Source organism: Hoplias malabaricus, chromosome 9 (assembly GCF_029633855.1).
Source record: "Hoplias malabaricus isolate fHopMal1 chromosome 9, fHopMal1.hap1, whole genome shotgun sequence".
Lineage (NCBI taxonomy): Eukaryota > Metazoa > Chordata > Actinopteri > Characiformes > Erythrinidae > Hoplias > Hoplias malabaricus.
The window spans coordinates 43,786,977-43,812,500 of record NC_089808.1 but is presented as its reverse complement, the minus strand read 5'-3'; the positions used below and the strand labels follow the sequence as shown (position 1 = coordinate 43,812,500).

Sequence of the window (25,524 nt, the reverse complement as noted above, 5' to 3'; positions counted from 1 at the left end):
AGAATGATTGCCCTCACTAATTGAACTCCAGGCTGCTATTATTTGAACACACCCCATTCAATTAATTATGCAAATACACAGACTCAAGAGCGTGCAGATGATGAATGCTGAGTCTGTTGGTTTTCTAAGAATCTACTGCACGAACTGTTACATTGTTTGTCATGTGGTAATATAATTTATACCAAAAACAGTAATTATCTGGTTAGTCAAATTGGACTGCTATTATTTTGAACACAACTGTACATATGCAGATTGTAAACATTTTTGATTATCTACAAAACCAAGTGATATCAGTTCTTTAAATACACCCTCAGCCTGGCTATCAACCATTATGACCTGGATAAATAGACATTTTTTAAAACTAATTATTCATTTATTTATGAATATTTAGTTTTAAAACTGGAATGCTCATTATTGGAAATTAATTGCAAATACAAACATTACAACTAGAATAGGAAATTTAGCTCTACAGACTCTGTAGAGAAATCTGGGTGTAATATAAAAACATTCGACTTTATGGACTATAATGTAATATAATATATATAATAATGACCATGCACCAAAACAGTTTCATTCTGAAACTCAGACCCTTGATGGCCCACCCATTCGTATTCATATGATAATAACATGCTAATCATTCATTTATTCATTATCTGTAACCGCTTATCCAAATCAGGGTCGCGGTGGGTCTAGAGCCTACCTGGAATCATTGGGCGCAAGGTGGGAATACACCCTGGAGGGGGTGCCAGTCCTTCACAGGGCAACACAGACACACATTCACACCTACAGACACTTTTGAGTCGCAGATCCACCTACCAACGTGTGTTTTTGGACTGTAGGAGGAAACCGGAGCACCCACACCAACTCCTCACAGACAGTCAGCCGGAGCGGGATTCGAACCCACAACCTCCAGGCCCCTGGAGCTGTGTGACTGCGACACTACCTGCTGCGCCACCATGCCGCCGCACCTCTCTAGACAGCCAAGGACGCTTTACAATTCACACTGCTCAGAATGCTCAATCCACACACCCTGGTGAGAAGCGGCAGCCAAACGTGCACAGCATACTCTCGACCAGGACGACCGTCCACCTGGTGGACTTCATCAGGCACTAGGGTTTCACCCAGGATAGAGTGCCAATCCATATCTGGGCACACACTTTCACTCACACATACACACTCATTCAGTCACACACAAGGACATTTATTAGAGAAGCCAATTTACCTACCCTCCATGTCTTTTGGACTGAGAGGCGAACATGCTAACTACTAAGCCACCGTGCCATCTAATTGGAGGATTACAACCACAACACAATGTGTGAACACACTCATTTTAGTCATATAAGCCTAAATTAATTTAATAATAATTAAATTAAATGTTGGTCTTTTCCCTTATTCACTAGTGTAACTCACTTTTTTATGGTCTACCAGTTAAACTGATCAGTTGTCTCCAGTATATCCAGAATCCAGCAGCCAGGGCTCTTCCTTTCACCAAGTGTAGAGCCCATATCAGTCCTGTACTTCATCGACTGCACTGGCTTCCTGTCGGGTCTAAAATTAAACATAAAATTATTCTCTTAACATTTAAGGCTCTACACAGTCTGGCTCCTACATGTCTTCTAACTCTGGATTTCTTGCTGTGCCTTCTTTTAGACTTTCTACTCTGGTTGGTAGGTCTTTCAGTGTCACTGCCCCCAAGCTCTGGAACTCTCTTCCTCCTGACCTTCTTAATTTTTCAATTGTGCTCACCTTATAGAGAAACAAAATTGCTTGTAGTAAAATTTGGATGATATATTTTTCGTTTCATGCAGTCATCTAGGGCAGCACGGTGGTGCAGCAGGTAGTGTCGCAGTCACACAGCTCCAGGGACCTGGAGGTTGTGGGTTCGATTCCCGCTCTGGGTGACTGTCTGTGACCTCCGGGTGCTCCGGTTTCCTCCCACAGTCCAAAAACACACGTTGGTAGGTGGATTGGCGACTCAAAAGTGTCCGTAGGTGTGAGTGTGTCTGTGTTGCCCTGTGAAGGACTGGCGCATCCAGGGTGTATTCCTGCCTTGCGCCCAATGATTCCATGTAGGCTCTGGACCCACCACGACCCTGAACTGGATAAGCGGTTACAGATAATGAATGAATGAATGCAGTTGTCTGAAGCTCATATTTATAGTTTTGTTACTCCAATGCAGTCTAAGACAAAAAAAAACACAATTTACCACCCAACAACTGACTCAGTTGTTCTCAATGATGGGGTGGGGGCTAATGGGCCATTATCTTTCACAGTGGGGAGGGGATTTCTCACCTGAGCCAAAGGTATTGAGAAAAACAGTGTCAGATCAGATTTGTAGCAATATAGAAGTAAAACTACATAAAATGTCAGAAGCTGTGTGTAGCCAACACCCATGTCTACAAAGTTCAGAGCTCTAAAGAAAACTTCATAAATGTTCACAATGAGCTTTCTGACTTTATACCAGCACCTTTGAAAATGGGTTTTTGAAAAGTCCAATTTAGAATGTATTTAACAAAATGCAGATGAATGACTTCTCTCATATTATTGTTGCTGGGTTTGTGCTGAATATTAGCATGTGTAGCTTTTTGGAAACTATTTTTTGATAGGTGAGGGGATATATCTAGAGGGGATGCTGAAAAATGTTTCCATGATTTTGTCATCTGAAGCCTAGACACACACACACACAAACACACACACACACACACACACACACACACACACTATGTGTAGTGAACACAAACAAACACACTAGGAGCAGTGAACACACACACCCAGAGTGGGAGCAGTCATCCCCAGAGCCCGGGGAACAGTTGTGGGCCTTGCTCAAGTGCCCCTCAGCAGGGGAAGGTGTGGAAAGAGACAGTGCTGTTCTTTCACTCCCCATTCCCCATGTTTCCTGCAAGTTGTGGGAATCAAATAAGAACCTTCTGCTCCCAAACCCACTTATTTGACAATTCTTTGAAAGATTGGGCATGTTACTCCATTTATAGCGTCATTAGACTGACTGCTGTTTCAGGGTTAAGATTATTTTATTGGTCTTTAAAGCTCTTAACTGATTAGTACCTTCACAAATCTCTGAATGCCTGAGAGAATATGTCCAAAATCATGTTCTAAGGTCATCAAATGCTGGCTTACTAAATATTCTAAAATTGAATATTGAAGAAACGTAACTTGTCACGTTGACAGAGACTGCAACCACTGTGATTGGTCAGTAGTCAGACAATTTTTTATGTTGAACTAAAGAAGTACAGCAACATGAACTCCTCTTCTCCATACTATAGAGACCACAGAGAGCCACAAAAATTCATGGTGAGAGATGTCCTCAGGCATGGTGTGTGCGTCAGAGATGAATAAAAATGTTGAACAAAGAAAAAATATGGACGGCTCCAGGAAAAAATTAAGAGATCTGGGACAATGGAGGAAAAACATGCTGGTTTTGCATTTGTTTCTTTCCTGGCACCTCATGTAAACTCTGCTCTGTCACAAACAACCACATACTCCCTAAATAGTGCACTTTAAAGATTTATAAATGTAATTCTACCACAACACTACACTGTTTACTACAAAGTGTAGAGAAAGATATTTGAGATTCACCCCTAGTGGTGTGGCAGTGTAATTACAGAGCGACACAGATACCAATGCAGAAGTATAAAATCCTACCTCACACGAGAAATAGTGGATACCCCCTTGCAACACACCAGCCAAGACAAACATATAAGCAAAGGTACAACACAAACAAAAACAAACCAACAACATTAACCTACTGACCTCTCCTCCTCACTACAGGACACTACTGACCTCTCCTCCTCACTGCAGGACACTACTGACCTCTGCTCCTCACAGCAGGACACTACTCACCTCTACTCCTCACTGCAGGACACTACTGACCTCTCCTTCACACTGCAGGACACTACCGACCTCTCCTCACTGCAGGACACTAGAGACCTCTTCACCTCACTGCAATAAGACTCTACATTGAGCCTCTGTCTCACTGCAGGGCACTACAGGCCTCTCCTCCTCACTGAAATAAGTCTCTACACTGAGTCTCTGTCTCACTGCAGGACACTACTGGTCTCCCCTTCTCACTGAAAAAAGACTCTACACTGAGTCTCCTCCTCACTGCAGGACACTACAGGCCTCTCCTCCTCACTGCAGGACACTACTGGCCTCACCTCCTTACTTAAATAAAACTCTACACTGTGTCTCCTCCTCACTGCAGAACACTACAGGCATCTCCTCCTCACTGAAATAAGACTACACTGAGTCTCTGTCTCACTGCAGGACATTACTGACCTCTCCTCACTGCAATAAAACTTTCCACTGAGTGTCCTCGCTGCAATAAGACTCTACACTCAGTCTCCTGCTCTGAAAGTTTTTGTGTGTTTACAGCTTGATCAGGGGAATTTCCTGCAGGACGGGTTTTGCCTGTTTTACCACTTCTGTAGTTTTTCATCATTAACTTCCTTTTCATTATCTGACTAACATTTCAGATTAGGTGAATAGATTAATAGAGTCTGTTTTTAAACCTGTTCAACAATTCCTCTTGTAGGCTGAAAGTGGGGTAAGAGGGTTTGGCTTTGCTTCCACAAAGGACTAAACGCTTTTTAAATTTCATAGATGTTCAATAACTCTACACTGAATTTCCTCCACACTGTATTAAGACTCTACACGGAATCTCCTCCTCGCTGCAATAAGACGGTACACTGAGTCTCCTCCACACTGTAATAAGACTCTACACAGAATCTCCTCCTCGATGCAATAAAACTCTACACTGAGTCTCCTCCTCACTGTAATAAGACTCTACACTGAGAATCCTCCTCATTGCAATAAGACTCTACACTGAGATTCCTCCACACTACAATAAGACTCTACACTGAGATTCCTCCTCACTGCAATAAAACCCTACACTGAGAATCCTCCTCAGTGCAATAAGACTCTACACAGAGTCCCCTCCTCGCTGCAATAAGACTCTACATTGAGTCTCCTCCTTGCTGCATTTAGACTCTACACTGAGTCTCCTCCTCACTGCAGTAAGACTCTACACTGATTCTCCTCTTCACTGCAATAAGACTCTACACAGAATCTCCTCCTCACTGTAATAAGACTCCACACTGAGTCTCCTCCTCACTGCAATAAGACCCTAATCTGAGTCTCCTCCTTACTGCAGTAAGACTCTGCACTGAGTCTTTTCCTCAATGTTATACGACTCTACACAAAATCTCCTCCTCACTGTAATAAGACTCTACACTGACACTCCTCCTCGCTGCAATAAAACTCTGCACTGAATCTCCTCCTCACTGTAATAAAACTCTACACTGAATCTCCTCCTCACTGCAGTAAGACTGTACATGGAGTCTTATTCTTGCTATAATAAGACTCTACACAGATTCTACTCCTCACTGTAATAAGACACTACACTGAATCTCCTCCTCATTGCAATAAGACTCTACACTGAGTATCCTCCTCACTGCAATAAGACTCTACACTGAGTCCCCTTCTTGCTTCAGTAAGACTCTACATTGAGTCTCCTCCTTGCTGCAATAAGACTTTACACTGAGTCTCCTCCTCACTGCAATAAGACTCTATAATGAGTCTTCTCCTCACTGCAGTAAGACTCTATACTGAGTCTCCTCCTCACTGCAATAAAACTCTACACTGAGTCTCCTCCTCGCTGCAATAAGACTCTACACAGAATCTCCTCCTCACTGTAATAAGGCTCTACACTGAATCTCTTCCTCACTGCAGTAAGACTCTACACTGAGTCTCCTCCTCACTGCAGTAAGACTCTACACTGAGTCTCCTCCTCACTGCAGTAAGACTCTACACTGAGTCTCCTCCTCACTGCAGTAAAGCTCTAGACAGTATCTTCTCCTCACTGTAACAAGACTCTACACAGAATATCCTGCTTGCTGCAATTAAACTCTGCACAGAATCTCCACTTCACTGCAGTAAGACTCTACACTGAGTCTTCTCCTCACTGCAATAAAACTCTACACTGAATCTCCTCCTCACTGCAATAAAGCTCTAGACAGAATCTCCTCCTCGATGCAATAAGACCCTACAATGAGTCTCCTCCTCACTACAGTAAGACTCTACACAGAATCTCCTCCACACTGTAATAAAGCTCTAGACAGAAACTCTTCCTGACTGTAATATGACTCTACACTGAGTCTCCTCTTCGCTGCAATGAGACCCTACCCTGAGTCTCCTCCTCACTGCAGTAAGACTCTACACCGAGTCTCCTCCTCACTGTAATAAGGCTCTACACTGAGTCTCCTCCTTGCTGCAATAAGACCCTACACTGAGTCTCCTCCTCACTAAAGTAAGACTCTATACTGAGTCTCCTCCTCACTGCAGTAAAACTCTACACTGAATCTCCTCCTCACTGTAATAAGACTCTACACTGAGTCTCCTCCTCGCAGCAATAAGACCCTACACTGAGTCTCCTCCTCGCTGCAATAAGACTCTACACTGAATCTCCTCACTGCAATAAGACTCTACATTGAATCTCCTCTTCACTGCAGTAAGACTCTACACCGAGTCTCCTCCTCACTGCAATAAGACTCTACACTGAATCACCTCACTGCAATAAGACTCTACACTGAATCTCCTCCTCACTGAAGTAAGACTCTACACTGACTATCCTCCTCACTGCAATAAGACTCTACTCTGTGTCTCCTCCTCACTGCAATAAGACTCTATACTGAGTCTCCTCCTCACTGCAATAAGACTCTACACTGAGTCTCCTCCTCACTGCAATAAAACTCTACACATAAAATCCTCCTCACTGTAATAAGACTTTACACTGAATCTCCTCCTCACTGGAGTAAGACTCTACACTGAGTCTTTTCCTCACTGCAATAAGACTCTACACTGAGTCTCCTCCTCACTGCAATAAAACTCTACACATAATATCCTCCTCACTGTAATAAGACTCTACGCTGAATCTCCTCCTCACTGTAATAAGACTCTACACTGAATCTCCTCCTCACTGCAGTAAGACTCTACCCTGAATCTTCTCCTCACTGCAATAAGACTCTACGCTGAATCTCCTCCTCACTGCAGTAAGACTCTACACTGAGTCTCCTCCTCACTGCAGTAAGACTCTACGCTGAATCTCCTCCTCACTGCAGTAAGACTCTACACAGAGTCTCCTCCTCGCTGTAATAAGACTCCACACTGAATATCCTCACTGCAATAAGACTCTACGCTGAATCTCCTCCTCACTGCAATAAAACTCTACACATAATATCCTCCTCACTGTAATAAGACTCTACACTGAATCTCCTCCTCACTGCAGTAAGACTCCACACTGAATCTTCTCCTCACTGCAATAAGACTCTACGCTGAATCTCCTCCTCACTGCAGTAAGACTCTACACTGAGTCTCCTCCTCACTGCAATAAGACTCTATACTGAGTCTCCTCCTCACTGCAATAAGACTCTACACTGAGTCTCCTCCTCACTACAGTAAAGCTCTAGACAGAATCTCCTCCTCGCTGCAATAAGACCCTACACTGAATCTCCTCCTCACTGCAGTAAGACTCTACACAGAATCTCCTCCTCACTGTAATAAAGCTCTAGACAGAAACTCCTCCTCACTGTAATAAGACTCTACACTGAGTCTCCTCCTCGCTGCAGTAAGACCCTACAATGAGTCTCCTCCTCACTGCAGTAAGACTCTACACCGAGTCTCCTCCTTGCTGCAATAAGACTCTACACTGAATCTCCTCACTGCAATAAGACTCTACACTGAATCTCCTCCTCACTGAAGTAAGACTCTACACTGAGTCTCCTCCTCACTGCAGTAAAACTCTACACTGAGTCTCCTCCTTATTGTAATAAGACTCTACACTGAGTCTCCTCCTCGCAGCAATAAGACCCTACACTGAGTCTCCTCCTCACTGCAGTAAGACTCAACACCGAGTCTCCTCCTCGCTGCAATAAGACTCTACACGGAATCTCCTCACTGCAATAAAACTCTACACTGAATCTCCTCCTCACTGCAGTAAGACTCTACACCGAGTCTCCTCCTCGCTGCAATAAGACTCTACACTGAATCTCCACACTGCAATAAGACTTTACACTGAATCTCCTCCTCACTGCAGTAAGACTCTATACTGAGTCTCCTCCTCACTGCAGTAAGACTCTACACTGTGTCTCCTCCTCACTGCAATAAGACTCTACACGGAATCTCCTCCTCACTGTAATAAGACTCTACACTGAATCTCCTCCTCACTGCAATAAGACTCTACACTGAGTATCCTCCTCACTGCAATAAGACTCTATACTGAGTCTCCTCCTCACTGCAATAAAACTCTACAAATAATATCCTCCTCACTGTAATACGACTTTACATTGAATCTCATCCTCACTGCAGTAAGACTCTACACTGAATCTCCTCACTGCAATAAGACTCTACACTGAGTCTCCTCCTCACTGCAGTAACACTCTACACGGTGTCTCCTCCTCGCTGCAATAAGACTCTACACCGAATCTCCTCCTCACTGTAATAAGACTCTACACTGAATCTCCTCCTCACTGCAATAAGACTCTACACTGAGTATGCTCCTCACTGCAATAAGACTCTATACTGAGTCTCCTCCTCACTGCAATAAGACTCTACACTGATTCTCCTCCTCACTGCAGTAAAACTCTACACATAATATCCTCCTCACTGTAATAAGACTTTACACTGAATCTCCTCCTCACTGCAGTAAGATTCTACACTGAGTCTTCTCCTCACTGCAATAAGACTCTACGCTGAATCTCGTCCTCACTGCAATAAAACTCTACACATAATATCCTCCTCACTGTAATAAGACTCTACACTGAATCTCCTCCTCACTGCAGTAAGACTCTACACTGAATCTTCTCCTCACTGCAATAACACTCTACGCTGAATCTCCTCCTCACTGCAGTAAGACTCTACACTGAGTCTCCTCCTCACTGCAGTAAGACTCTACACCGAGTCTCCTCCTCGCTGCAATAAGACTCCACACTGAATATCCTCACTGCAATAAGACTCTACACTGAATCTCCTCACTGCAATTAGACTCTACACTTAATCTCCTCCTCATTGCAGTAAGACTCTACACTGAGTCTCCTCCTCACTGCAACAAGACTACACTGAGTCTCCTCCTCACTGCAATAAGACTCTTTACTGAGTCTCCTCCTCACTGTAATAAGACTCTACACTGAGTCTCCTCCTCACTACAATAAAACTCTACAGAGAATCTCCTCCTCACTGTAATAAGACTCTACACTGAGTCTCCTCCTCGCTGCAATAAGACCCTACACTGAGCCTCCTCCTCACTGCAATAAGACTCTACACGGAATCTCCTCTTCACTGTAATAAGACTCTACACTGAATCTCCTCCTCACTGCAGTAAGACTCTACACTGAGTATGCTCTTCACTGCAATAAGACTCTACACTGTGTCTCCTCCTCACTGCAATAAGACTCTATACTGAGTCTCCTCCTCACTGCAATAAGACTCTACACTGATTCTCCTCCTCACTGCAATAAAACTCTACACATAATATCCTCCTCACTGTAATAAGACTTTACACTGAATCTCCTCCTCACTGCAGTAAGATTCTACACTGAGTCTTCTCCTCACTGCAATAAGACTCTACGCTGAATCTCCTCCTCACTGCAATAAAACTCTACACATAATATCCTCCTCACTGTAATAAGACTCTACACTGAATCTCCTCCTCACTGCAGTAAGACTCCACACTGAATATCCTAACTGCAATAAGATTATACACTGAATCTCCTCACTGCAATTAGACTCTAGACTTAATCTCCTCCTCATTACAGTAAGACTCTACACTGAGTCTCCTCCTCACTGCAACAAGACTACACTGAGTCTCCTCCTCACTGCAATAAGACTCTATACTGAGTCTCCTCCTCACTGCAATAAGACTCTACACTGAGTCTCCTTCTCACTACAATAAAACTCTACAGAGAATCTCCTCCACACTGTAATAAGACTCTACACTGAGTCTCCTCCTCGCTGCAATAAGACCCTACACTGAGCCTCCTCCTCACTGCAGTAAAACTCTACACAGAATCTCCTCCTCACTGTAATAAGACTCCACACTGAGTCTCCTCCTCGCTGCAATAAGACCCTAAACTGAGTCTCCTCCTTACTGCAGTAAGACTCTACACTGAGTCTTTTCCTAGATGCAATACGACTCTACACAGAATCTCCTACTCACTGTAATAAGACTCTACACTGACTCTCCTCCTCGCTGCAATGAAAACTCTACACTGAATCTCCTCCTCACTGTAATAAGACTCTATACTGAGTCTCCTCCTCACTGCAGTAAGACTGTACACTGAGTCTTATCCTTGCTATAATAAGACTCTACACAGATTCTCCTCCTCACTGCAATAAGACTCTACACTGAGTATCCTCCTCACTGCAATAAGACTCTACACTGAGTATCTTCCTTACTGCAATAAGACTTTACACTGAGTCTCCTCCTTGCTTCAGTAAGACTCTACATTGAGTCTCCTCCTCACTGCAATAAGACTCTACACTGAGTCTCCTCCTCACTGCAATAAGACTTTACACTGAGTCTCCTCCTCACTGCAATAAGACTCTATACTGAATCTTCTCCTCACTGCAGTAAGACTCTACACTGAATGTCCTCCTCACTGCAGTAAGACACTACACCGAGTCTTCTCCTCGCTGCAATAAGACTCTACGCTGAATCCAGTAGCGGATGCTGGTCTTTCAATGAGGGGAAGCTCAATTTCGGCCTACATCATAAAATGTGTCAGTTTATTTATACGTAAATTCTACCCTCCGTTCCTTTTCAAGAAAATGATCTGTGACCCTGTCGTATCAACAAGGCATCTTTTCCAGGGACTTGACTAGTGTCCTCTCAATGGCCAGCAGAGCTAGGCTGCTTAAACGGCCTTGGCCCATGTGAAGTGTGTCCGCCTGTGAGTGCTTTGTGACGGTGGAGGGGCTCAGCAGCACCCGCTAGACAGAAACTGCGATAGAAGTCAGAAAAAGTGATAGAAGTCAGTCTCCAAACACAAGCAGCTACCAAAAAATCACACCAGAAACCAGCTCGATTAGTCACTAGTCGTTTTTAACAAATAAAATGCTGCTAAGAGAATTAAGAAAGTCCGGTTCAACACAGAACAGAATGAAAATGTAATGCTCCCACGAATCTTTACACCAAAGTATCGCTCATTTCGCTGTCAATCAAAAAGGGATTCAGCCTCAGACAGATCAACCAATCATCATGCAGAAGCTGAGCGTCCGGGCCAGCCGAGGCCAGCCCACTGCTCCATAGACCCCCAGAGACGTTGAGCATCTGATGGGTGGAACAAACCCCAGCATTTATCCAATGACTCGTCTCGTTGCGCTGCACTTCGCTGCTTCTATTGAACTCTATGGACACTGAGCGTCCGCACCGTTTAAAGCACTGTGAAACTGCGAGAAAGCCGTGTCTTTACCAGTGATAAGAAGCTGATTCTGAACAAAAGTTGAGGGCATTGTAGTGCATATTTATTCAATGACATGTACACACAACAGTATATATTTGATAACTTATTCATTGACATTTTAGGGGAAGCTGAGCTTCCCTTGCAGTCTTAGAGCAATCGCCACTGGCTGAATCTCCTCCTCACTGCAGTAAGACTCTACCCTGAATTTCTCTTCGCTGCAATAAGACCCTACACTGAGTCTCCTCCTCACTGCAGTAAGACTCTACACAGAACCTTCTCCTCACTGCAATAAAGCTCTAGACAGAATCTCCACCTCACTGTAATAAGACTCTACACTTAGTCTCCTCCTCGCTACAATAAGACTCTACATAGAATCTCCTCCTCGCTGCAATAAGACTCTACACAGAATCTCCTGCTTGCTGAAATAAAACTCTGCACAGAATCTCCTCCTCACTGTAATAAGACTCTAAACGGAGTCTCCTCTTCACTGCAGTAAGACTCTACACTGAGTCTTCTCCTCGCTGCAATAAAACTCTACACTGAATCTCCTCCTCACTCCAATAAAGCTCTAGACAGAATCTCCTCCTCACTGTGATCAGACTCTACACTGAGTCTCCTCCTCGCTGCAATAAGACCCTACATTGAGTCTCCTCCTCGCTGCAATAAGACCCTAAACTGAGTCTCCTCCTCACTGCAGTAAGACTCTACGAGTCTTCTCCTCGTTGCAATAAGACTCTACATGGAATCTCCTCATCGCTGTAATAAGACTCTACACTGACTCTCCTCCTCGCTACAATAAAACTCCACACTGAATCTCCTCTTCACTGTAATAAGACTCTACACTGAATCTCCTCCTCAATGCAGTAAGACTGTACACTGAGTCTTATCCTTGCTATAATAAAACTCTACACAGAATCTCCTCCTCACTGTAATAAGACTCTACACTAAATCTCCTCCTCACTGCAGTAAGACTGTACACTGAGTATCCTCTTTACTGTAATGAGACTCTACACTGAAAATCCTCCTTACTGCAATAAGACCCTACACAGAGTCTCCTCCTCGCTGCAGTAAAACTCTACACAGAATCTACTCCTCACTGTAATAAGACTCTTTACTGAGTCTCCTCCTCACTGTAATAAGACTCTACACTGAGTCTCCTCCTCACTACAATAAAACTCTACAGAGAATCTCCTCCTCACTGTAATAAGACTCTACACTGAGTCTCCTCCTCGCTGCAATAAGACCCTACACTGAGCCTCCTCCTCACTGCAATAAGACTCTTTACTGAGTCTCCTCCTCACTGTAATAAGACTCTACACTGAGTCTCCTCCTCACTACAATAAAACTCTACAGAGAATCTCCTCCTCACTGTAATAAGACTCTACACTGAGTCTCCTCCTCGCTGCAATAAGACCCTACACTGAGCCTCCTCCTCACTGCAATAAGACTCTACACGGAATCTCCTCTTCACTGTAATAAGACTCTACACTGAATCTCCTCCTCACTGCAGTAAGACTCTACACTGAGTATGCTCTTCACTGCAATAAGACTCTACACTGTGTCTCCTCCTCACTGCAATAAGACTCTATACTGAGTCTCCTCCTCACTGCAATAAGACTCTACACTGATTCTCCTCCTCACTGCAATAAAACTCTACACATAATATCCTCCTCACTGTAATAAGACTTTACACTGAATCTCCTCCTCACTGCAGTAAGATTCTACACTGAGTCTTCTCCTCACTGCAATAAGACTCTACGCTGAATCTCCTCCTCACTGCAATAAAACTCTACACATAATATCCTCCTCACTGTAATAAGACTCTACACTGAATCTCCTCCTCACTGCAGTAAGACTCCACACTGAATATCCTAACTGCAATAAGATTATACACTGAATCTCCTCACTGCAATTAGACTCTAGACTTAATCTCCTCCTCATTACAGTAAGACTCTACACTGAGTCTCCTCCTCACTGCAACAAGACTACACTGAGTCTCCTCCTCACTGCAATAAGACTCTATACTGAGTCTCCTCCTCACTGCAATAAGACTCTACACTGAGTCTCCTCCTCACTACAATAAAACTCTACAGAGAATCTCCTCCACACTGTAATAAGACTCTACACTGAGTCTCCTCCTCGCTGCAATAAGACCCTACACTGAGCCTCCTCCTCACTGCAGTAAAACTCTACACAGAATCTCCTCCTCACTGTAATAAGACTCCACACTGAGTCTCCTCCTCGCTGCAATAAGACCCTAAACTGAGTCTCCTCCTTACTGCAGTAAGACTCTACACTGAGTCTTTTCCTAGATGCAATACGACTCTACACAGAATCTCCTACTCACTGTAATAAGACTCTACACTGACTCTCCTCCTCGCTGCAATGAAAACTCTACACTGAATCTCCTCCTCACTGTAATAAGACTCTATACTGAGTCTCCTCCTCACTGCAGTAAGACTGTACACTGAGTCTTATCCTTGCTATAATAAGACTCTACACAGATTCTCCTCCTCACTGCAATAAGACTCTACACTGAGTATCCTCCTCACTGCAATAAGACTCTACACTGAGTATCTTCCTTACTGCAATAAGACTTTACACTGAGTCTCCTCCTTGCTTCAGTAAGACTCTACATTGAGTCTCCTCCTCACTGCAATAAGACTCTACACTGAGTCTCCTCCTCACTGCAATAAGACTTTACACTGAGTCTCCTCCTCACTGCAATAAGACTCTATACTGAATCTTCTCCTCACTGCAGTAAGACTCTACACTGAATGTCCTCCTCACTGCAGTAAGACACTACACCGAGTCTTCTCCTCGCTGCAATAAGACTCTACGCTGAATCCAGTAGCGGATGCTGGTCTTTCAATGAGGGGAAGCTCAATTTCGGCCTACATCATAAAATGTGTCAGTTTATTTATACGTAAATTCTACCCTCCGTTCCTTTTCAAGAAAATGATCTGTGACCCTGTCGTATCAACAAGGCATCTTTTCCAGGGACTTGACTAGTGTCCTCTCAATGGCCAGCAGAGCTAGGCTGCTTAAACGGCCTTGGCCCATGTGAAGTGTGTCCGCCTGTGAGTGCTTTGTGACGGTGGAGGGGCTCAGCAGCACCCGCTAGACAGAAACTGCGATAGAAGTCAGAAAAAGTGATAGAAGTCAGTCTCCAAACACAAGCAGCTACCAAAAAATCACACCAGAAACCAGCTCGATTAGTCACTAGTCGTTTTTAACAAATAAAATGCTGCTAAGAGAATTAAGAAAGTCCGGTTCAACACAGAACAGAATGAAAATGTAATGCTCCCACGAATCTTTACACCAAAGTATCGCTCATTTCGCTGTCAATCAAAAAGGGATTCAGCCTCAGACAGATCAACCAATCATCATGCAGAAGCTGAGCGTCCGGGCCAGCCGAGGCCAGCCCACTGCTCCATAAACCCCCAGAGACGTTGAGCATCTGATGGGTGGAACAAACCCCAGCATTTATCCAATGACTCGTCTCGTTGCGCTGCACTTCGCTGCTTCTATTGAACTCTGTGGACACTGAGCGTCCGCACCGTTTAAAGCACTGTGAAACTGCGAGAAAGCCGTGTCTTTACCAGTGATAAGAAGCTGATTCTGAACAAAAGTTGAGGGCATTGTAGTGCATATTTATTCAATGACATGTACACACAACAGTATATATTTGATAACTTATTCATTGACATTTTAGGGGAAGCTGAGCTTCCCTTGCAGTCTTAGAGCAATCGCCACTGGCTGAATCTCCTCCTCACTGCAGTAAGACTCTACCCTGAATTTCTCTTCGCTGCAATAAGACCCTACACTGAGTCTCCTCCTCACTGCAGTAAGACTCTACACAGAACCTTCTCCTCACTGCAATAAAGCTCTAGACAGAATCTCCACCTCACTGTAATAAGACTCTACACTTAGTCTCCTCCTCGCTGCAATAAGACTCTACATAGAATCTCCTCCTCGCTGCAATAAGACTCTACACAGAATCTCCTGCTTGCTGAAATAAAACTCTGCACAGAATCTCCTCCTCACTGTAATAAGACTCTAAACGGAGTCTCCTCTTCACTGCAGTAAGACTCTACACTGAGTCTTCTCCTCGCTGCAATAAAACTCTACACTGAATCTCCTCCTCACTCCAATAAAGCTCTAGACAGAATCTCCTCCTCACTGTGATCAGACTCTACACTGAGTCTCCTCCTCGCTGCAATAAGACCCTACATTGAGTCTCCTCCTCGCTGCAATAAGACCCTAAACTGAGTCTCCTCCTCACTGCAGTAAGACTCTACGAGTCTTCTCCTCGTTGCAATAAGACTCTACATGGAATCTCCTCATCGCTGTAATAAGACTCTACACTGACTCTCCTCCTCGCTACAATAAAACTCCACACTGAATCTCCTCTTCACTGTAATAAGACTCTACACTGAATCTCCTCCTCAATGCAGTAAGACTGTACACTGAGTCTTATCCTTGCTATAATAAAACTCTACACAGAATCTCCTCCTCACTGTAATAAGACTCTACACTAAATCTCCTCCTCACTGCAGTAAGACTGTACACTGAGTATCCTCTTTACTGTAATGAGACTCTACACTGAAAATCCTCCTTACTGCAATAAGACCCTACACAGAGTCTCCTCCTCGCTGCAGTAAAACTCTACACAGAATCTACTCCTCACTGTAATAAGACTCCACACTGAGTCTCCTCCTCGCTGCAATAAGACCCTAAACTGAGTCTCCTCCTTACTGCAGTAAGACTCTACACTGAGTCTTTTCCTAGATGCAATAAGACTCTACACTGAATCTCCTCCTCGCTGCAATAAGACTCCACACTGAATCTTCTCACTGCATTACGACTCTACACTGAATCTCCTCACTGCAATAAGACTCTACACTGAATCTCCACTTCACTGCAGTAATACTCTATACTGAGTCTCCTCCTCACTGCAGTAAGACTCTACACTGATTCTCCTCCTCACTGCAATAAGACTCTACACAGAATCTCCTCCTCACTGTAATAAGACTCTACACTGAATCTCCTCCTCACTGTAATAAGACTCTACACTGAATCTCCTCACTGCAATAAGACTCTACACTGAATCTCCTCCTCACTGAAGTAAGACTCTATACTGAGTCTCCTCCTCACTGCAGTAACACTCTACACGGTGTCTCCTCCTCGCTGCAATAAGACTCTACACCGAATCTCCTCCTCACTGTAATAAGACTCTACACTGAATCTCCTCCTCACTGCAATAAGACTCTACACTGAGTATGCTCCTCACTGCAATAAGACTCTACACTGTGTCTCCTCCTCACTGCAATAAGACTCTATACTGAGTCTCCTCCTCACTGCAATAAGACTCTACACTGAATATCTTCCTTACTGCAATAAGACTTTACACTGAGTCTCCTCCTTGCTTCAGTAAGACTCTACATTGAGTCTCCTCCTCACTGCAATAAGACTCTACACTGAGTCTCCTCCTCACTGCAATAAGACTTTACACTGAGTCTCCTCCTCACTGCAATAAGACTCTATACTGAATCTTCTCCTCACTGCAGTAAGACTCTACACTTATTCTGTTCCTCACTGCAATAAAACTCTACACAGAATCTCCTCCTCACTGTAATAAGACTCTACACTGAATGTCCTCCTCACTGCAGTAAGACACTACACCAAGTCTTCTCCTCGCTGCAATAAGACTCTACGCTGAATCCAGTAGCGGATGCTGGTCTTTCAATGAGGGGAAGCTCATTTTCGGCCTACATCATAAAATGTGTCAGTTTATTTATACGTAAATTCTACCCTCCGTTCCTTTTCAAGAAAATGATCTGTGACCCTGTCGTATCAACAAGGCATCTTTTCCAGGGACTTGACTAGTGTCCTCTCAATGGCCAGCAGAGCTAGGCTGCTTAAACGGCCTTGGCCCATGTGAAGTGTGTCCGCCTGTGAGTGCTTTGTGACGGTGGAGGGGCTCAGCAGCACCCGCTAGACAGAAACTGCGATAGAAGTCAGAAAAAGTGATAGAAGTCAGTCTCCAAACACAAGCAGCTACCAAAAAATCACACCAGAAACCAGCTCGATTAGTCACTAGTCGTTTTTAACAAATAAAATGCTGCTAAGAGAATTAAGAAAGTCCGGTTCAACACAGAACAGAATGAAAATGTAATGCTCCCACGAATCTTTACACCAAAGTATCGCTCATTTCGCTGTCAATCAAAAAGGGATTCAGCCTCAGACAGATCAACCAATCATCATGCAGAAGCTGAGCGTCCGGGCCAGCCGAGGCCAGCCCACTGCTCCATAGACCCCCAGAGACGTTGAGCATCTGATGGGTGGAACAAACCCCAGCATTTATCCAATGACTCGTCTCGTTGCGCTGCACTTCGCTGCTTCTATTGAACTCTGTGGACACTGAGCGTCCGCACCGTTTAAAGCACTGTGAAACTGCGAGAAAGCCGTGTCTTTACCAGTGATAAGAAGCTGATTCTGAACAAAAGTTGAGGGCATTGTAGTGCATATTTATTCAATGACATGTACACACAACAGTATATATTTGATAACTTATTCATTGACATTTTAGGGGAAGCTGAGCTTCCCTTGCAGTCTTAGAGCAATCGCCACTGGCTGAATCTCCTCCTCACTGCAGTAAGACTCTACCCTGAATTTCTCTTCGCTGCAATAAGACCCTACACTGAGTCTCCTCCTCACTGCAGTAAGACTCTACACAGAACCTTCTCCTCACTGCAATAAAGCTCTAGACAGAATCTCCACCTCACTGTAATAAGACTCTACACTTAGTCTCCTCCTCGCTGCAATAAGACTCTACATAGAATCTCCTCCTCGCTGCAATAAGACTCTACACAGAATCTCCTGCTTGCTGAAATAAAACTCTGCACAGAATCTCCTCCTCACTGTAATAAGACTCTAAACGGAGTCTCCTCTTCACTGCAGTAAGACTCTACACTGAGTCTTCTCCTCGCTGCAATAAAACTCTACACTGAATCTCCTCCTCACTCCAATAAAGCTCTAGACAGAATCTCCTCCTCACTGTGATCAGACTCTACACTGAGTCTCCTCCTCGCTGCAATAAGACCCTACATTGAGTCTCCTCCTCGCTGCAATAAGACCCTAAACTGAGTCTCCTCCTCACTGCAGTAAGACTCTACGAGTCTTCTCCTCGTTGCAATAAGACTCTACATGGAATCTCCTCATCGCTGTAATAAGACTCTACACTGACTCTCCTCCTCGCTACAATAAAACTCCACACTGAATCTCCTCTTCACTGTAATAAGACTCTACACTGAATCTCCTCCTCAATGCAGTAAGACTGTACACTGAGTCTTATCCTTGCTATAATAAAACTCTACACAGAATCTCCTCCTCACTGTAATAAGACTCTACACTAAATCTCCTCCTCACTGCAGTAAGACTGTACACTGAGTATCCTCTTTACTGTAATGAGACTCTACACTGAAAATCCTCCTTACTGCAATAAGACCCTACACAGAGTCTCCTCCTCGCTGCAGTAAAACTCTACACAGAATCTACTCCTCACTGTAATAAGACTCCACACTGAGTCTCCTCCTCGCTGCAATAAGACCCTAAACTGAGTCTCCTCCTTACTGCAGTAAGACTCTACACTGAGTCTTTTCCTAGATGCAATAAGACTCTACACTGAATCTCCTCCTCGCTGCAATAAGACTCCACACTGAATCTTCTCACTGCATTACGACTCTACACTGAATCTTCTCACTGCAATAAGACTCTACACTGAATCTCCACTTCACTGCAGTAATACTCTATACTGAGTCTCCTCCTCACTGCAGTAAGACTCTACACTGATTCTCCTCCTCACTGCAATAAGACTCTACACAGAATCTCCTCCTCACTGTAATAAGACTCTACACTGAATCTCCTCCTCACTGTAATAAGACTCTACACTGAATCTCCTCACTGCAATAAGACTCTACACTGAATCTCCTCCTCACTGAAGTAAGACTCTATACTGAGTCTCCTCCTCACTGCAGTAACACTCTACACGGTGTCTCCTCCTCGCTGCAATAAGACTCTACACCGAATCTCCTCCTCACTGTAATAAGACTCTACACTGAATCTCCTCCTCACTGCAATAAGACTCTACACTGAGTATGCTCCTCACTGCAATAAGACTCTACACTGTGTCTCCTCCTCACTGCAATAAGACTCTATACTGAGTCTCCTCCTCACTGCAATAAGACTCTACACTGAATATCTTCCTTACTGCAATAAGACTTTACACTGAGTCTCCTCCTTGCTTCAGTAAGACTCTACATTGAGTCTCCTCCTCACTGCAATAAGACTCTACACTGAGTCTCCTCCTCACTGCAATAAGACTTTACACTGAGTCTCCTCCTCACTGCAATAAGACTCTATACTGAATCTTCTCCTCACTGCAGTAAGACTCTACACTTAGTCTGTTCCTCACTGCAATAAAACTCTACACAGAATCTCCTCCTCACTGTAATAAGACTCTACACTGAATGTCCTCCTCACTGCAGTAAGACACTACACCGAGTCTTCTCCTCGCTGCAATAAGACTCTACGCTGAATCCAGTAGCGGATGCTGGTCTTTCAATGAGAGGAAGCTCAATTTCGGCCTACATCATAAAATGTGTCAGTTTATTTATACGTAAATTCTACCCTCCGTTCCTTTTCAAGAAAATGATCTGTGACCCTGTCGTATCAACAAGGCATCTTTTCCAGGGACTTGACTAGTGTCCTCTCAATGGCCAGCAGAGCTAGGCTGCTTAAACGGCCTTGGCCCATGTGAAGTGTGTCCGCCTGTGAGTGCTTTGTGACGGTGGAGGGGCTCAGCAGCACCCGCTAGACAGAAACTGCGATAGAAGTCAGAAAAAGTGATAGAAGTCAGTCTCCAAACACAAGCAGCTACCAAAAAATCACACCAGAAACCAGCTCGATTAGTCACTAGTCGTTTTTAACAAATAAAATGCTGCTAAGAGAATTAAGAAAGTCCGGTTCAACACAGAACAGAATGAAAATGTAATGCTCCCACGAATCTTTACACCAAAGTATCGCTGATTCGCTCATTTCGCTGTCAATCAAAAAGGGATTCAGCCTCAGACAGATCAACCAATCATCATGCAGAAGCTGAGCGTCCGGGCCAGCCGAGGCCAGCCCACTGCTCCATAGACCCCCAGAGACGTTGAGCATCTGATGGGCGGAACAAACCCCAGCATTTATCCAATGACTCGTCTCGTTGCGCTGCACTTCGCTGCTTCTATTGAACTCTGTGGACACTGAGCGTCCGCACCGTTTAAAGCACTGTGAAACTGCGAGAAAGCCGTGTCTTTACCAGTGATAAGAAGCTGATTCTGAACAAAAGTTGAGGGCATTGTAGTGCATATTTATTCAATGACATGTACACACAACAGTATATATTTGATAACTTATTCATTGACATTTTAGGGGAAGCTGAGCTTCCCTTGCAGTCTTAGAGCAATCGCCACTGGCTGAATCTCCTCCTCACTGCAGTAAGACTCTACCCTGAGTTTCTCTTCGCTGCAATAAGACCCTACACTGAGTCTCCTCCTCACTGCAGTAAGACTCTACGCAGAACCTTCTCCTCACTGCAATAAAGCTCTAGACAGAATCTCCACCTCACTGTAATAAGACTCTACACTTAGTCTCCTCCTCGCTGCAATAAGACTCTACATAGAATCTCCTCCTCGCTGCAATAAGACTCTACACAGAATCTCCTGCTTGCTGAAATAAAACTCTGCACAGAATCTCCTCCTCACTGTAATAAGACTCTAAACGGAGTCTCCTCTTCACTGCAGTAAGACTCTACACTGAGTCTTCTCCTCGCTGCAATAAAACTCTACACTGAATCTCCTCCTCACTCCAATAAAGCTCTAGACAGAATCTCCTCCTCACTGTGATCAGACTCTACACTGAGTCTCCTCCTCGCTGCAATAAGACCCTACATTGAGTCTCCTCCTCGCTGCAATAAGACCCTAAACTGAGTCTCCTCCTCACTGCAGTAAGACTCTACGAGTCTTCTCCTCGTTGCAATAAGACTCTACATGGAATCTCCTCATCGCTGTAATAAGACTCTACACTGACTCTCCTCCTCGCTACAATAAAACTCCACACTGAATCTCCTCTTCACTGTAATAAGACTCTACACTGAATCTCCTCCTCACTGCAGTAAGACTGTACACTGAGTCTTATCCTTGCTATAATAAAACTCTACACAGAATCTCCTCCTCACTGTAATAAGACTCTACACTAAATCTCCTCCTCACTGCAGTAAGACTGTACACTGAGTATCCTCTTTACTGTAATGAGACTCTACACTGAAAATCCTCCTTACTGCAATAAGACCCTACACAGAGTCTCCTCCTCGCTGCAGTAAAACTCTACACAGAATCTACTCCTCACTGTAATAAGACTCCACACTAAGTCTCCTCCTCGCTGCAATAAGACCCTAAACTGAGTCTCCTCCTTACTGCAGTAAGACTCTACACTGAGTCTTTTCCTAGATGCAATAAGACTCTACACTGAATCTCCTCCTCGCTGCAATAAGACTCCACACTGAATCTTCTCACTGCATTACGACTCTACACTGAATCTCCTCACTGCAATAAGACTCTACACTGAATCTCCACTTCACTGCAGTAATACTCTATACTGAGTCTCCTCCTCACTGCAGTAAGACTCTACACTGATTCTCCTCCTCACTGCAATAAGACTCTACACAGAATCTCCTCCTCACTGTAATAAGACTCTACACTGAATCTCCTCCTCACTGTAATAAGACTCTACACTGAATCTCCTCACTGCAATAAGACTCTACACTGAATCTCCTCCTCACTGAAGTAAGACACTATACTGAGTCTCCTCCTCACTGCAGTAACACTCTACACGGTGTCTCCTCCTCGCTGCAATAAGACTCTACACCGAATCTCCTCCTCACTGTAATAAGACTCTACACTGAATCTCCTCCTCACTGCAATAAGACTCTACACTGAGTATGCTCCTCACTGCAATAAGACTCTACACTGTGTCTCCTCCTCACTGCAATAAGACTCTATACTGAGTCTCCTCCTCACTGCAATAAGACTCTACACTGATTCTCCTCCTCACTGCAGTAAAACTCTACACATAATATCCTCCTCACTGTAATAAGACTTTACACTGAATCTCCTCCTCACTGCAGTAAGATTCTACACTGAGTCTTCTCCTCACTGCAATAAGACTCTACGCTGAATCTCGTCCTCACTGCAATAAAACTCTACACATAATATCCTCCTCACATTAATAAGACTCTACACTGAATCTCCTCCTCACTGCAGTAAGACTCTACACTGAATCTTCTCCTCACTGCAATAACACTCTACGCTGAATCTCCTCCTCACTGCAGTAAGACTCTACACTGAGTCTCCTCCTCACTGCAGTAAGACTCTACACCGAGTCTCCTCCTCGCTGCAATAAGACTCCACACTGAATATCCTCACTGCAATAAGACTCTACACTGAATCTCCTCACTGCAATTAGACTCTACACTTAATCTCCTCCTCATTGCAGTAAGACTCTACACTGAGTCTCCTCCTCACTGCAACAAGACTACACTGAGTCTCCTCCTCACTGCAATAAGACTCTTTACTGAGTCTCCTCCTCACTGTAATAAGACTCTACACTGAGTCTCCTCCTCACTACAATAAAACTCTACAGAGAATCTCCTCCTCACTGTAATAAGACTCTACACTGAGTCTCCTCCTCGCTGCAATAAGACCCTACACTGAGCCTCCTCCTCACTGCAATAAGACTCTACACGGAATCTCCTCTTCACTGTAATAAGACTCTACACTGAATCTCCTCCTCACTGCAGTAAGACTCTACACATAATATCCTCCTCACTGTAATAAGACTCTACACTGAATCTCCTCCTCACTGCAGTAAGACTCCACACTGAATATCATAACTGCAATAAGATTATACACTGAATCTCCTCACTGCAATTAGACTCTAGACTTAATCTCCTCCTCATTACAGTAAGACTCTACACTGAGTCTCCTCTTCACTGCAACAAGACTACACTGAGTCTCCTCCTCACTGCAATAAGACTCTATACTGAGTCTCCTCCTCACTGCAATAAGACTCTACACTGAGTCTCCTCCTCACTACAATAAAACTCTACAGAGAATCTCCTCCACACTGTAATAAGACTCTACACTGAGTCTCCTCCTCGCTGCAATAAGACCCTACACTGAGCCTCCTCCTCACTGCAGTAAAACTCTACACAAAATCTCCTCCTCACTGTAATAAGACTCCACACTGAGTCTCCTCCTCGCTGCAATAAGACCCTAAACTGAGTCTCCTCCTTACTGCAGTAAGACTCTACACTGAGTCTTTTCCTAGATGCAATACGACTCTACACAGAATCTCCTACTCACTGTAATAAGACTCTACACTGACTCTCCTCCTCGCTGCAATGAAAACTCTACACTGAATCTCCTCCTCACTGTAATAAGACTCTATACTGAGTCTCCTCCTCACTGCAGTAAGACTGTACACTGAGTCTTATCCTTGCTATAATAAGACTCTACACAGATTCTCCTCCTCACTGCAATAAGACTCTACACTGAGTATCCTCCTCACTGCAATAAGACTCTACACTGAGTATCTTCCTTACTGCAATAAGACTTTACACTGAGTCTCCTCCTTGCTTCAGTAAGACTCTACATTGAGTCTCCTCCTCACTGCAATAAGACTCTACACTGAGTCTCCTCCTCACTGCAATAATACTTTACACTGAGTCTCCTCCTCACTGCAATAAGACTCTATACTGAATCTTCTCCTCACTGCAGTAAGACTCTACACTGAATGTCCTCCTCACTGCAGTAAGACACTACACCGAGTCTTCTCCTCGCTGCAATAAGACTCTACGCTGAATCCAGTAGCGGATGCTGGTCTTTCAATGAGAGGAAGCTCAATTTCGGCCTACATCATAAAATGTGTCAGTTTATTTATACGTAAATTCTACCCTCCGTTCCTTTTCAAGAAAATGATCTGTGACCCTGTCGTATCAACAAGGCATCTTTTCCAGGGACTTGACTAGTGTCCTCTCAATGGCCAGCAGAGCTAGGCTGCTTAAACGGCCTTGGCCCATGTGAAGTGTGTCCGCCTGTGAGTGCTTTGTGACGGTGGAGGGGCTCAGCAGCACCCGCTAGACAGAAACTGCGATAGAAGTCAGAAAAAGTGATAGAAGTCAGTCTCCAAACACAAGCAGCTACCAAAAAATCACACCAGAAACCAGCTCGATTAGTCACTAGTCGTTTTTAACAAATAAAATGCTGCTAAGAGAATTAAGAAAGTCCGGTTCAACACAGAACAGAATGAAAATGTAATGCTCCCACGAATCTTTACACCAAAGTATCGCTCATTTCGCTGTCAATCAAAAAGGGATTCAGCCTCAGACAGATCAACCAATCATCATGCAGAAGCTGAGCGTCCGGGCCAGCCGAGGCCAGCCCACTGCTCCATAGACCCCCAGAGACGTTGAGCATCTGATGGGTGGAACAAACCCCAGCATTTATCCAATGACTCGTCTCGTTGCGCTGCACTTCGCTGCTTCTATTGAACTCTGTGGACACTGAGCGTCCGCACCGTTTAAAGCACTGTGAAACTGCGAGAAAGCCGTGTCTTTACCAGTGATAAGAAGCTGATTCTGAACAAAAGTTGAGGGCATTGTAGTGCATATTTATTCAATGACATGTACACACAACAGTATATATTTGATAATTTATTCATTGACATTTTAGGGGAAGCTGAGCTTCCCTTGCAGTCTTAGAGCAATCGCCACTGGCTGAATCTCCTCCTCACTGCAGTAAGACTCTACCCTGAGTTTCTCTTCGCTGCAATAAGACCCTACACTTAGTCTCCTCCTCGCTGCAATAAGACTCTACATAGAATCTCCTCCTCGCTGCAATAAGACTCTACACAGAATCTCCTGCTTGCTGAAATAAAACTCTGCACAGAA

The 25,524-nt window shown here is 44.2% G+C and overlaps 1 protein-coding gene across 2 annotated transcripts in view; it reads right to left on the bottom strand.

Annotated features, from left to right (window-relative positions):
• The window catches only part of LOC136707078 (NACHT, LRR and PYD domains-containing protein 12-like), a 112,521-nt gene that overhangs the window by 72,871 nt on the left and 14,126 nt on the right, over window positions 1-25,524 (bottom strand). The window contains exon 2 of one of the 2 annotated variants that reach the window (XM_066680957.1): window positions 1,411-1,548. The exons of the other annotated variant lie outside the window; for it this stretch is intronic. The gene's annotated coding sequence lies outside the window, so the exon portion shown is untranslated. The remainder of the gene's footprint in view (window positions 1-1,410; window positions 1,549-25,524) is intronic. 2 annotated transcript variants of the gene reach the window in all.